The sequence below is a fragment of the Triplophysa rosa genome, linkage group LG2 (assembly GCF_024868665.1).
Source record: "Triplophysa rosa linkage group LG2, Trosa_1v2, whole genome shotgun sequence".
In the NCBI taxonomy this organism is placed as follows: domain Eukaryota; kingdom Metazoa; phylum Chordata; class Actinopteri; order Cypriniformes; family Nemacheilidae; genus Triplophysa; species Triplophysa rosa.
The window spans coordinates 2,415,200-2,429,393 of record NC_079891.1 but is presented as its reverse complement, the minus strand read 5'-3'; positions in this window follow the sequence as shown (position 1 = coordinate 2,429,393).

Here is a 14,194-nt window from a genome sequence, read left to right as displayed (position 1 = left end):
GTAAGTTGATAACCTATAGTAAATACTGTACTATACTCAAGTATGTAGTCAAGTGAACTGTAGTATACTGTCATATAGCCAAATAATCATACTACAGTATAGTATAATTACTATAATGTACTATAGCATTCAAGAATTCTATCATATTCTATAGTATTCTGTACGTAATTTCATGTCCTGTAGTAAACACTGTAGTTGGCTCAAATATGTACTAGACTAAACTGTAGTAAGTTTTAACATACTGTATTATATTATAGTGCTTGAAATAGGCTATAGAATAGTAAAATTACAACAGTATTTTGTAGTGTTAACTATCTTAGGTTGATAAACAATGGTGTACTATACGCAAGTATGTACTATAGTAAAATGTAGTAAATTCATATATCCAAATAACCATATTACGATATAGTACAAATACTTTAGTATACTACAGTATATAGTATAGTATACATAATGTAGCATTCTAGTATACTATCATATTCTATAGTATTAACTATTGTAAATTAACAAACTGTAGTAAACTGTCATATATCATAATGTTACATAGTACATTATAATTATAGTATTTATCTTACTTTAGTAAATAGTATTTTTTCACGTGGTGTTGACTCTGTATTTGATGGTTTTATTTTAATGCTGTGATTTGTTAGGAGCTATATTTTAGGTTTGATTTGTTTGCATTCGGTACCTTTTGATCCGTTTGAACTAATTTCATTGTTTATCATCTCGGTCTTTTGGAGTTTTTCCCAGTGAGGAGAGAGATTTATGTGGGGCCCACATTCTCATTTCACAGGGTCTTTAAAAACTCCTCGCTCACGTTCATGAACGGACGGCAAAGAAACGATAATGAAATTATGAGATAACGGAACGAGCACACGCACAAGCGCATTCTCGAAAATCACCGCAGCGCCGTTGCCTTTTTCATCCATCACTCGCTCTTGTGGTCCGAGCCCGGCGGACCACCCGCTGAGAGCATCACCCATTAACTGAGAGTGTAATGAGAATGAGATGAGCCGCTACGCTCTCTGCTATAAACACGGGCCTGATGTCCGTGAGGCTGGAGATGTAATCTGCTGAAGATGGCATCTGTGTTCCTTTGTTTGAGTTTGTGTAGAAATTAAACGGTTTAGAGGAGTGTGTCTGGATTTAATGAAGCTCCGTGGTGTTTCTGTAACAGGAAAGTGGATAATGTAATGACATTTAGATTTCCAGAGTGAGAAAGAGAAAGACGGTTGCTTTAGAAGACACACGTGAAATGGCTCGACGAGCACGGTTTCTTTTCTGTTTACGTATGTCCTGTTAAAGAAGAAAGCTGGACATGTTAAAGGACTCGATGCTCACGACTTTCTTGCCATCTTCGTGTACACATTGAGACAGATTGCATGACTACTTTGAAAGGCCATCAATTTAAGGATCAACTCTTTTCAAAAATTCTGTCATCATTTCCTCTCCTTCGAGTTGTTCCAAATCTGCATAAATGTCTTTGTTCTAATGAACACAGAGAAAGATATTTGGAAGAATGCTTGTAACCAGACGCATTCTTCCAAATATCTTTCTCTGTGTTCATCAGAACAACGAAATTTATGCAGATTTGGAGTAAATGATGACAGAATTTTCATTTTTGGGTGAAGTATCCCTTTAAAGAGATCTCATCTGTGCCTCATCTTTCTTATGAGACCATAAAACACACATGGCATATTTGAATCCATGTCCCTCGTGTTTATATGATGCAAACAGAACTATTTTAGTTTAAAAAAAGAAAAGCTAATTTCATACTTTTTTTCTTCTTTTGTTTATGTACCCCTCACTGCAGCGCCATCATGACAAAACTCCATTTTTGGCCTCCAGCACAGACACTGCTGTCAGAGGTTCATGAGACAGCTCATTGTTTCATTTGGGTCTCAGCGCAGGAAATGCTCTCATTCTGACCTCACCGAGCGCCATTTGCAATTTTGTTTACAATTTGAGAACGACCGAGGAAGTTAACGCGTTTTTGTAAGTGAGTAACAAGAGGCCCCGCGGCGTTTCTCGGCATGTTTGTTCGGGGCACAAACGCACCAGCTCGCTCTGACAGATAATCTATAGTTAGAAGGCGTCTGTACCGGCCATTACACACACACTGAGCTGTGCAATTGCGCGTGTGTTAAAAGCACCAGTGTTCCACTTCAACAGCCGTATCTCTGATTTGGGTACATCTTAAAACATCCCTTCTCAATTCTATTTCAATCTTACTCTACGCAGGGAACACTGGCACAATTATCGGATGTAATTTGCTGTAAAAACAAGAAGAGGCGGCGGGTGAGAGGTGCAATATCAGGAGGGATCGGAAAAGAAGAAATTAAAAACTTTGTGGCTCACCGCTTTCATGACGCGTCTATAATGACTTCAGTTGTGTATGCAAACATGAAACTGTGCAAGAGATTAAAGAGACAAATACAGGTATATTTTTAGAATGAGTACTTTCTTTCGCTATTTCTGTTAACAGTGAGGACATGAAATGATTGCTCAGCGCGTCAGATCATGTGATCAGAGATGTGGAGGGTAGTCAAAAAATACATCTGCTAAACACAGCTCACGCAATAAAGGTCATTGAGTTTTAAGACCAAAACATATCGTACGACAGTATGTGAATGCAGATGCATGAAAAACATTTTCACGCGTCATTACTTCTTTAATGTGTCAAATCGTAATTATATGCACATAAGCATTGCATTTTCAGTATTGAACCGTTTTACAGACCGTGATGATGCTTTTATTTTTAACTAATTTCTTTTCAGTTTTTATAAAAAAGTACATTTTTGTCACTGTACTTTAAAGGTCCAGTGTATGAAATTGTAGCGGCATCTAGTGGTGAGATTTTTCAAAATATCTCTCGTTGTGTTCAGCAGAAAAAAAGAAATGTATCGTTTTAGAGATAAGATAAGTCATTCATGGCAGAATTTTCATTTTTGAGTGGAGAATCCCTTTAATGTGAATAAAGTTTTTTCAAAATCCCAAAAGATCTCGTTCTCTCTCTCAGTTTCTTTCTGATTCAGTATGTGACCGCGGAGGGAAAACAAACAATGTTTCACCGCAGGCTCTCACAGCAGAGAAACGCATGCTGACCGAACATTCAACTAAAAACACACACATTCATTAAAGAGACAAACAACCCGAGACACAGCAAACACTCTTCCTCTCTCTCTGTCTTTCCCCCTCAAGTGAGACAATTTCCTGAACTTTGTCCTTAACCTTTTCACAAACTCTTCAAACTGCCTCTGTGGAATGTGTTTTCTCATATTTGGTTTGAAGCTCTCCGTTTCCCCTTTCACCCTCCGACCGAGTGCACGGAGGTGGCGGAAAAGAAATCACACACACAAACACACACACACGCGCTGAAATTGGACATGGATCCCCCACGGAGAAGGCCAATATTTTCATTTTACGACAGGTCGGTCAGCTGTGAGAGGCTGCTGAGATGGAGGATGGCTCCTGCAGGTCTCCACCGCTGTTGGGTGTGTACCCTCCTCTCGCTCTGTGTACAAACATTTCTCTGATCCACGCTGGAGGCAACAGTCAACCCTTTATGATGGGGTGAATTACGGACACCCCTGCAGCATTCATCTTTAATGGTCTGCCATCTGCATGTCAACGCGCCGTTTTAATCGATTCTATTCAAAATCATTGATTCATTTGGGGGATGTACAGTAGCTGCGTATGTATGCCCAGAAAGAAAAATCTCAGTCATTTTCCATAGATATCAATGAGATTAAACAGAGAGCAAATGGAAACATTTGCTTCAGTTTCATCTGCATCTCAGATGCTCATCTCAACGTCTCCATATTATAAACTTTAAGACTTCAAAACGTCCTCCCGAGACGAAACCTACCGGTGGCTACAACAACTAAAAAATTCTAACCAGAGTACATTAACGCATTTACACATCAACAACACGCAGCCGGTGTTCAGGAACATGTTGTAGTGAAAGTATAAAGAGACGGTATGGGCCTATTAAACTGGAAAAAAGATTGGGAAATATTGTTCAACCGACATGGCATTTAAAGCTACAGCTCCATTACGCACTTAAAAACATCAGTAGTTTGGGAACTTGTAATGGACGGCGGGCATGCAACGGTTCAACCAGATCCCAGCATGCACTGTGAGGTCAGAGCCAATCAGAGCTAATCAACGTCTAGACTGACTGATTGCCCGAACTCTCTCACATTCAACTCAAATGTGGATTGAAGCCAAATAAATGGCACGTCGATTGCTTCTTGCACTGAGCTGATGATTTTTTCAAAACCAGAGTTGGTTGAGATCTTCTATTCAAGGCAGAAGAAGCTGTCTCAATATTGCAGTCATGACTTGAATGAACTTGAATTCTTATTGCAAATAAATCGACGAGAGAAGCTAAATGGATGGCGTTTTGAGAGCCTGAAACCGCTATTTTTTTTAAACCGGGTCCCAGAGTGGATAAATCCAAAAACAATACCCTTACGTTTCCTTGAGTACAGCCAATCCGTATATTTTCTGAAACGATGATGTCACCACCCCTTGTCTTCTGGTTGTTGTGTTGGGTTTGTATGAAGCGTGCAAGGTTTATGAGCATGCTCCAAATCTTCCTCTCCATTTGTAGTTTATCTCTGTGGCAGAATTACAGCACCACATACTGGTCTGGCATGTATACTACAACGCTTTGAGTCGGTTTCGTGTGTACGCAGATACTTCTTGAGACGACACCATGTTTACGGAATTTTTTTTTAGAACGAAGGAAAAAAGAATGGATAGGGAAAGCTCTGGCTTCGTGTGGATGTGGCCTAAATGTAAAATAGCACGTTCTTTCAACTGAAAGTGAAATACACCTGTGGGAAAAAAAAGAAACCCCTTATTCTGAAATTACTATTTATAGGTTCATGAAATTAACATTATCAGTTTTTTCATTGTGAACTAGTGACAATATTTCTATTTAATTTCTACATTTTAAACCAATTTTTTGTGTTGATTTGCAGAAATTTGAAAACTGGTAAAAATAACAAAAAGTTCATATTCATCTACAACAGTGGTTCTTCAACTTTTTCGTTGTAAGGCCCCCTTTGTGTAGAGTGCATTGCTTTGTGGCCTCCCCAAATAAAGACTTATAATCTTAAACTTAAAATTTTAATTAAACCAAAAACATATTCAGTTACACAATGCTTAAACATTAATTCATTTGGTTGGTTGTCTTATTTTTCTGATGTTTGATTGCTCAAAATTTAAGCAAAATTTCTATATTTCATAAAATGCCACAAAATCCGTGGCCCCCCTGGAACCATCTTGGGCCCCCCCAGGGGGCCACGGCCTCCAGTTTGAGAACCACTGATCTACAACACAAAACTGTTGTTTACATGTATTTTAAGATCAGTTAAAAATGCAAATATGATGGATAAGCCTGATTTTTTGCAATCTGTCAGTCTTTCACATTACTGTTGAGTGGATTCATGTCATTCCTGAGGTTTGTTGAAATTCAACACACACTGGAATGAAATGACCACAATTTATGCAAAAATCAATTTTCTATTTTATTTTTTCCACAGCTGTAGATACCAAGAAAATTATTACTTGGTAGAAAGAAAAAAACTTGGTACATAGGCTACATACAGTATAGTGCCATGAAACACTTTCTTCAATTATTTTCACAGTTGATGTCAATACATCATAGGTGAACAAAGTACAGGTGACATGACAATGAAAACATGGATGAATATAGAACATATATAGTACGTATACTGCACCCACACATCCTATATAAAACATACTGAAGTATGCACTTCACTTTAGTCAGTAAATACTGTCACAATACACAATTTCAGATGCAAGCACTCTTTTTAAGTGTCCGAGCAAGGACAGACGTCCACTGGAGCCGCAGATTACAGCTATTTTCTCCATGCTGATGTGTCTGTGTTCTCATCCATCAGTCTCTTCAGCTTCACCCATCCATCTTGTAAAATATCTACAGTCGGCTCAGTGAGCTTTCTGATGTAAAGCTGACTTCCAGCAGCGCAGATATTTTACACGATAAACCCAAATGCTGTCCGCTCCGTATGCATCAGCCACCAGGATTAAAAAAAGTCTTGTGGGCCAAAATGTAAATCACTGCACTGATATTCATCTCCCCTGCCGAGTTTATGAAATCCAGAATCAATAAAATTGTGTTATGACACACGATGACAGGTTGGGTTTGACATCATTCATGACTGTCGTGCCGCATCTGGAATGAAGACTCGGCTTGTTCCTCACACAAATTGTACGGCTATTATACGCTTGGCAGACACGCCCCTATGAACTGTCATTGTGTGGAAAAGAATTACATTAAAATTCCTGTCGAACGTCACAAAATAACAGCACACAGGTTTGGAACAATGGAGGGTGACCAACTAATAACAGAAATGTACATTTTATTCTCGACTTTGCTTTGGCATTGACTTCAGAAGCACACTTCTCAGTACTTACACGCGACGCTCTTATACGTGTTGCCTGCGGCTTTTAGTGATTGGAACGATATTTTTCTGCCGTGTTTGTGGGATTCACACAGAGCGTGTGTTTAATGAGCCGCTCATATGACATCAGGCACGAGGTCGGAAAAAGTGATACGCAAGGCACAGTGTTATAAACTGCAGAGTCTATTCTGTCTCCAAACGCAGACCAAACTGAGGGCCATTCCATAACTTCTGACTACCCTGTTGAAAGCACAGGGACTAGGAACAATTGAAAACTTTATCATCTAATGAATATTAATAAGATGATTCATGTAGTAGTTTTGGCTGAAGTTCACCGCAGAAGCAACCGGATTGCAGAGGCTACAGCTGGGTCTTAAAGCTGTCGGTTTATCTTGTCGCATACAATTTTATTTCTGAGCATGGCAGTGAAAATTGTAAGATATGTGGATTTTGTTTTTGTGTTTATATTTGCTCTGCAGCAGAAGAAAAAGTATACACTTCAATAAAATTCAAGTATATATTAAAGGGGCGTGTCATGCATTCCGACTTCTTTACAATGTTAAACGTGCGGTCTTCTCATGCTTAACATGATCAACTTGTCAAAAAACGAGTTGGGCGTATTACGTAGTATTTCTGTGCTCGATACACTCCCCCAGCGATCGTACAGGTTTCGGAAAGTTTTTTTCGAACATATAAAACTGTTACGTAACAATTTTTCTTAGTCCCTTATTGGACAATTCTCCCGGAAAAGCACGCGGCACACCCACGCAGCAGCAAGGAGAGCAGGAGAAGGAGCATGCGCAGACGTCACTTTCACTTGTGTGCAGGAGAGAGAGAGCATACGTTCGCAAAGTTCAGGTGTTTGTTTGTTCACTGGTGATGAATGCTATATAAACGGTGGATATAACGCTGTCTTTGTCAGGATTTGGAGATCGTTTGAAACTGATATGGAGCTGTCCCAGCGCTAAAACATGTCGGACATGAACCGCATGCGCTGAATGAAACTGATGTCTGTGTTTTGTTGGCAATGGGTGCACACGTGCTTTAGTTCAGCCTACCCCTCCCCCCCGCATGCGCCGTATGCTTTCGGAAATAATCGTACAGCTGTATCGAATTGCAACCAACGGCTCACTCCACCGCTCCCTTTCAAAGCACTACGGCGGCTCTCACAGGACAAAGACGTTGTCGCGTTTTCTCTTCTTTGCCAAAGGAGATAACATATTTACGAAACGTGCTCTGTAGAGTAAACGGAGTTTGTCTGTTTAGGGCTACTGTAGAAACAACATGACGAATTCCGTGTAAGAGGACCAGTGGTGTATGTAGATAGAAATAGCTCATTCTAAGGTAATAAAAACACTACGCTTCATTACGTAAGGTCTTTATACACATCTGAACACATAGTTATGTATATTATATTGCATTTATGTCAATAGGTCCTCCAAAAAATTAAACATTGGACCTTTAACTTAGGAATGATCACCCGTGGAATAAAAAACAACCCGAAGCAAAAGTTTAAAAGTAGCCCAGTTCTTTGCGGAAAAACAGTGGAATTGGCAACCCTGGTCGGGGCTGAAATAACCAAAAAGTTGCATATTTTGCTTAAAGTAAACTGTGACTCAGTACTTGGAGACCAAAATGTTTGTCTTTAGTTATTGAAAAGCGTAACTAAATACAATATTTCTTTAATAATAATGTTTTGTTTCTCGCAATAACTCGGATAACTGTTTTTTTCTACGAGAGGTAATGATTTATCATGCATATATGATATTGTGTGAAAGCTTATTTCTGCAGCGCCTCTACTGGAAAAACCCATCAGGGGACACCAAAGCATTCTTTATATGCAGAATGTGCCATGTCGATTTTGTAACCACTAAGTTAATGTGGAAAATGTGAAATTAGATTAGTTACAATATTAAAAACGAATTGGCGACGGTTACTGTGGAGCTGTTTGTGATCCCTGTTTCCATGGTAACAGTGCGTGTCTAATTGGTGGATCTCTGTGTTGAATTATGGGTAGTAGACAGCTTAGACTGTATTTCTTTAGAAATTTTTTGCGCAAATTCATCAATTTCACAGGATTTTTGTTTAAACTAGCTTGTGACTTCCAGATACGTTACCCATCGCTGAACAACCGCACATCTCGCATGGTAGCTCATTTTTACCACTAAAAATCAATTTCTCCATAGAGGGAATGAATGGGATTTGTACACACGGAGCCGTGCTTGTGCGCTCTATAATCGATGACACGACTGAACATCACTTCACAGCATCTGTGTGATTGTATTCGCAGCTCAAGCATTCAAAAAGACGAACGGCTAACAGAACCTGTCCTCCAAATCAGATTGCCACTTAAAAAGTGCAAAGTGTGCTCCATACCTGCCACTCAGAGCCTTGGAAACATTTCTATATTTAGCTGCTGGCGCTGTGACGCTTCACATGGATGTATGTGTTGCATCGATAAAAGGACGAGAGGGCCAAACCGCATCACAAAATCTCTATGTTCGAGGAAAAAAGAGAAAGCTAAACACGTAGAAAAAGAGGAAACGCAAAGCACTCCGAGGCATCTTCATGGATGAGCAGGCCTCAAAGTGCTGAAGAGTGATAAACACTAGCCGCAGGCATCCAGCAGGAGGCTAGAGGTGTTCAGACTACCTGTGATGTGTCTTTGCTTACAGAAGCTTCATGCTTTCTCTCTTTTCCTCTCTCTCTCTCGATCGATCTCTCTGAGATGACTCTTAGTACAAAAAAACCCCAATAAATTCAACTGATGTGGTGCATGCTGGGTAATTGTACCCCTTACAAACAAATAAGTTTATTCAAGTGTGCTATTGGTATACTTTTTGAAACACGTTCAGTGTACTTGTTATGTATTCTTTCACTAAAATAATACTTAAGTCTATTTGACTTATAGGAAAGTATTTTAGGTCTATATTTGTACCCAATGTTTTGACGGAGATATAATTAAAAGTGTAATTAAGTATTCTAAATGCACCTGGCTTTCAAGTAGCTTATTAAATACTTTTATTTAGTAGCTTAGAGTAAATAAGTCTTGTTTAAAACTGAAGCTTATTTTTGTACACAGTAATACAGTAATTTACTTCAAATCTACAAGTACACTTAAAAGTACATTTCAAGTAGTAAAATGATTACCTAAATATTAATGCACTAATAGTATGCTTGTAAGTGTAGTATTTCAGACCGTTCTTCAGATCATTCTTATGCCCCTCCCTTACAGAAATTAAGTATACTATAAGTTCATTTTATTAAGTACGCTTAAGTGTATTGTAAGTATACTTTATGTAATGAGTATACTAATATTAATGTACTAGTAGTAGACTTGTTTTAATACTACTTATGACTAAATTGGTCCACTTTTTATAAAGCATACTTGTAAGTACACTTCAAGTGTACCAGTAGTAAACTAGTTGTTTTGTACGGCATCTACTGTATACTACAAGTGAACTTATAAGTATAGTATACATAAAGTGCAAAAATAATATATAAATAGTCAAATATAAGTATGATGTTATTTAGATTTAAGGGAAACTTACAAGTATACTTGAAATATATAAAACTGCTGAACTAATACTTCATTCAACGTTTAAGTATGCTACAATCCCTATAGCCCTAACCCACAAACTATCAGTATAAATTCACTTGTAGTATAGTTGCAGTACAATACAACTAGTTTACTATATTGTTACACTTAAAGTATACTTACAAGTATGCTTTATAAAAAGTGGACCAATTTAGTCATAAGTAGTATTAAAACAAGTCTACTACTAGTACATTAATATTAGTATACTCATTACATAAAATATACTTACAATACACTTAAGCGTACTTAATAAAATGAACTTATAGTATACTTAATTTCTGTAAGGGAGGGGCATAAGAACGATCTGAAGAACGGTCTGTGCCCAGTTTGTGGGCTTGTGGTGTAGTTAGCTACTTTCCCTAAAGGATATCTTTCAGCTTTGTACAGTAAATGAAAACTTTGCTACACCCTTTCATTGTTTGTCTGCAATAAAGATACACATATGCAGAAATTTCCAAGACAGACTGCAAAGCCTGCAGACAAAACAGGGAGTGAAGCGAGTGAAAGAGGGAGGAAGAGAGTACATGGTTTCACTTTCCCCACAAACGGCTGAGAAAATGTTTTTACTAGAAAAGAAAAACACCTCCATAGCCTAATAGAAAATGATGTCTGCATTAAATTCAGAAGCTATTTCTGACTGGCGCGACAGAGTAATAATTTGAATGGTCAATGATGATGATGATGTGTGTGTGGTCATGACATGAGACAGTAAGCAGTACTAAATGGTTTCATGTATTTATTAAAGCTGCAATCTGTAACTTTTGCTTCTCTATCGCCATCTTAAAACATAACAATGCAGGTTACTTTACATACTTTACCTGGGTTGAAGTCAAATGGCATGATTTTTATGTACTTGCTCAATAAATGATTTTTGTTTATTTTGAACCAAAAACAGCTACAGATTGCAGCTTTAAATATTAGAGAAACATTCGATGCCTTGTTTGATAATCCCCACAACACAACATCTCTTCACTCGGCACTGCAGCAAAAGTGGAGAAAAAATCCAAGATCTGCTATCTACATTAATTACTGCTGTTTGATAAGTCAAGCGTGACTTTCATTATCGCTTATACTTAGGCTTACGGATTTACACAATCTCACAACCCTGACTACATTTCAGCACATACTGTACAGTAACCCATTAAACGCTGTGTGTGTGTGTGTGTGTGTGTGTGTGTGTGTGTGTGTGTGTGTGTATATACTGGTGTTTCATTGTTCAAAAATTTTATTAAATAAAAGTGTGGTCAATTTTATATATAAAACGCACACACACACACTTAGAAATCCCAACAGGGATTTGGGTTTTATTGGTATGAGGGGCTTCAATTAGATAAACAATGATGAAGTCATTACAGTCAATTACTGTAATCTTTTACTGCAGCGGTCCAAAGGGAAAACACGAGGCTGGAGAGAGAGAGAGAGTAATGTAGCATGTCAGAGTCTGGGAACAGGGAGAACAAGGAAATAAGAGTAATAAGAGTCATATTTTGACAAGGCAATTTTTTTAAGGAATTGTTGACAAATTTACTTCCTAAAAGATTGCATTTCAGCTTGTTCTCCAGTTTCCTCTTTAGAACCCTACTGGTAAAATCTGGTTAAAGTAATAACTCACACAAAATTGTATGCTCTCTATTGTTTACACATTGTGTCATTCTATATGTGCACAAACAAGTGTTTATATCAGTGGTTCTCAAACTGGGGGCCGTGGCCCACTGGGGGGGCCATTAAGATGGATCCAGGGGGACCACAGATTTTGTGGCATTTTATAGAATTTTTTCATATTTTACGCTATCAAACATCAGAAAAACAAGACCACCAACCAAAAGAATGTATGTTCCAGCATTGTATAACTGAATGTGTTTTTGGTTTAATTAAAATTCTAAGTTTAAGATCGCAAGTCTTTATTTGGGGGGGCACAAAGCAATGCACTCTACACAAAGGGGGCCTTACAACAAAGAGGTTTAAGAACCATTGGTTTAGAGGACAGAACAAACTTTTTTGTGATGAACCAACACAATCCCATGGCAACGAGTAACTTTTTACCTCATAGCGAATTGGTGCCAAATTTGTATGAATTTGTACAATGTCAAATGCCTCTGTGTTAAGATGTTGTACTTTTTTCGAATAATCATATATGCTTTGTAGATAAATCATTTGTTGTTTTTTATTCATATGGTTCTCACATCGTATGAATTAATATGAAATTGTCTACTCGTAAAATAGTCACGTTTTCCTGTGAGAGCAGGTTAGATGAACAGGACAAAATGTAAAACACATAAAAAAAGCAGTGAATTGAGAGCATACTGAATCTTTAATATTCTGCCTGGCCATCATTATCATTAGATCATTAAAACACAAAATGAGCTGCGAGGATAGAGGGTGGGTAAATGATCACAGACTTTTCATGACTGAAAAATGTGTTTTGAAAAAGTTTGCTGCTTGTCAGTGGAGTTTCTCTCAGTCAGGGGGTCCGGCGGCTACTAGGGGGGCCTTAAAATGACTTCAAATTATTTCAAATAAAAACAAGGATTAAAATAATCTATCAACTGAAAACCTGAACATTTCCTAAACGTGTCAAATATACATCTTTTTAGTTATGCCAAGCTGTAGAATGTTTTACTAGCTAGACATATTGAGGAGAAGCGTTGATCACTATTGTGGACAATGGGGGGGGCCTTGAATTGAAAAAGAGATTTGTGACCGATCTCAGATCATAAATTTAACATGTCGAAACCAGGTGCAAGTAGAGCTTATCGACCAAGCAAAGTAGCTTGGACAAGCCATCAATGACCATCTTGGAAACCTTGCAAAACCAGCTACAAATGTGATCTAGTTTAGCTGGATTTTCCAGCAGGGAAGAGAGGAAACAGGAGGTTTTATTTGGAAAAAGCTCAAGCCAAATCCAGCGTGTAAAAGAACAGGGAGCTGAGGAAGTCATCTTGGCGCTAGAGCTAACATCAGTAATGATGTTGCCAGTGTGTGTAAATGTAAGTATCCGTAAAGGAAATGAATCTTAATGTGACACACACACACACAGAGAGAGAAAGAGAACTGCTGATGATGGGGAAGGGCTTATATAATCTCTGGGAGTGATCCAGAGTCTCTCATACATTAATAAAAGAACAATATTTATCTTGGCTTATTATTCATGAGAGAGAAGTGATTGAAGTGAAAGCATTATAAGCTATCATTTATTCTCTCTCTTAAACACAAACAAACACACGCAATGCAAAATCATCACAACGGCATCTGTGCAGCATCTCTGTGCATTAGGAGACGTGCATGTGCAACAGATCTCTGAGGTCATTTATTTTATACCATTATTCAACCAAACTGAGATCACACATTAGAATACATTTTGGGTGTACAAATGAAGAGTTTATTTCCAAAATGAGATAATTAAAAAAAATTATTGTTTTCTTATTGTGCATTCCAATTAATATCAATCAAACTGCAGTTGGTTTGTTTTGATTTAAGCCATAATAACTCAAACAATACAGCTAACTAACACAATAAAACACATGATAACATAATGAAAAACATGATTTCTCATTTTGGAAATAAATTCTTCATATATACCTTTATGCAAAGCCATATCCAAACATAATTTTCAGCAATTATACATATTATCAAGTTGAAATGTATTAAAAGTGCATTGATTTCCTAGATGAACTACAGAGCAAATCATACAGATCAAATGAGACGTGTTAACTATTATCCTAATTACTCAATAAATAATCTTGTGTATTTATTTCTTTATAATACTTTTTAAACGATCTGCGTTTGGTGTACAGTTCATCATTTTATTTACTTTATTTCCACACATCCCTTATGCTGATTTATTTATTAATATTATTTATTATCACTTTCTTCTCTATTTTGTGCTGTTTGCTCCTGCACGCAGCCAGTGTTGGGTAAGTTGCTCTGAAAAAGTAATTAATTACTAGTTACTAATTACATATTCGATAATGTAATTAGATTACTGTACAAATTACTCTCTCCAAAAAGTATTTAATTACTTATTACTAATTACTTTCTATATTCTACATCAACCTTGATGAGTTAAGTGATTCAAGGATAGACATGAAAGGCTCTTTTAATTCATTCAAATAAATAATATAAAACTACATAAAGTAGTATT